Raw genomic sequence first — 1,216 nt, forward strand, 5'->3', positions numbered from 1 at the left:
ATCTGACATCATGTGTCTTACAAATTTTATAGTCGGAATGTCTTCCGGTAATTAAACCTCCAGTTCCTTGATTTTAATACTCACGAATTGATTCAAATGTATAATCGTTTGCGAATCGAATTTTTGAGGAAGAAATAGAAGTTTAGTGTCGTTAATTGGCAATTTTGTGGAAAGATTTTTTTTTTTCGATTGAAGAATCCAATGCTTGCTAACGAATACCAGTTTAATTTTGATTGACATTTCTTTTTCCAAGTGCAATAATAAGATGGACGTACCTTAAAAATAGTTAGAGAAGACGTGAGAAACGCAGCAGCTACTTCGATGGATAGAACGAAATCGAGTTTTGAAAGGAGAATTATCATGGGAATTTCACAGCTCAGGCCAAAACATAATCCCGGTAGTGCAATGAAGAAAGGAATGCCTTCCAGATAAGACCACATTGGCTTTTCATCCGTGAAGATAGTTCCCATTGACTTCAATCCCATCATTTGTAGCAGAAGTATTTCGCTGCCAAGGCACTTCTTGAAGCACGCTCTCAATGCTTCAGTGTTTAATTCATTTATTGAGATCTTCATTCTTCAGTTGTAGATGAGAATATCCTGACAGTTGGATTGCGTATGAGCGACAGAATACTGGACAACTGCTAAATATCTACATCGATCGATTGTTCCTTACTCCTTCAATATTGAATATCATAATTTGTCTGAAATGCGGGTTTCAAGACGCGGAAATTGCTGCAGTGAGGAAATGCGAAATGTTGAAGTATAATTCATTGTTTCGGATGGTATGGGCTCCTCCTCTAGTATGTATCATTAATTATTCTTTGCTATTACTACCAATTTCTGTTTTTGGGGAACTGAAATATGGATTACCTGGAAATTATGGAGGAACAGACAAGAAATTGTAGGTGTGTTTCGATAGGCTCGTTGAGGAATATCTCGAATGGTTTCGTGACTGAATATTTTGAGACACTGTATTTCCGATATTTCTCCCCGAGGATAGAACTCGCAGTAAAAATTGATTGCTCTTGCAACGATTGTTGAAATGTTACTCGTGAAAGCCGTTCAGCACCTGCTATTGGCGGTTTTTGTTTTGAAAAAACTGATTTTTCTGAGCTCCATAGGAAGGGTAATAATGTTTTGAAAAAAAACTTTTTTAGAGACAGTAAATTAGAGAGGAAAAATAGGAATAAAAGATTCGAAATATTTATTTTCAT

This window comes from Fopius arisanus, unplaced genomic scaffold (assembly GCF_000806365.1).
Source record: "Fopius arisanus strain USDA-PBARC FA_bdor unplaced genomic scaffold, ASM80636v1 scaffold00091, whole genome shotgun sequence".
In the NCBI taxonomy this organism is placed as follows: domain Eukaryota; kingdom Metazoa; phylum Arthropoda; class Insecta; order Hymenoptera; family Braconidae; genus Fopius; species Fopius arisanus.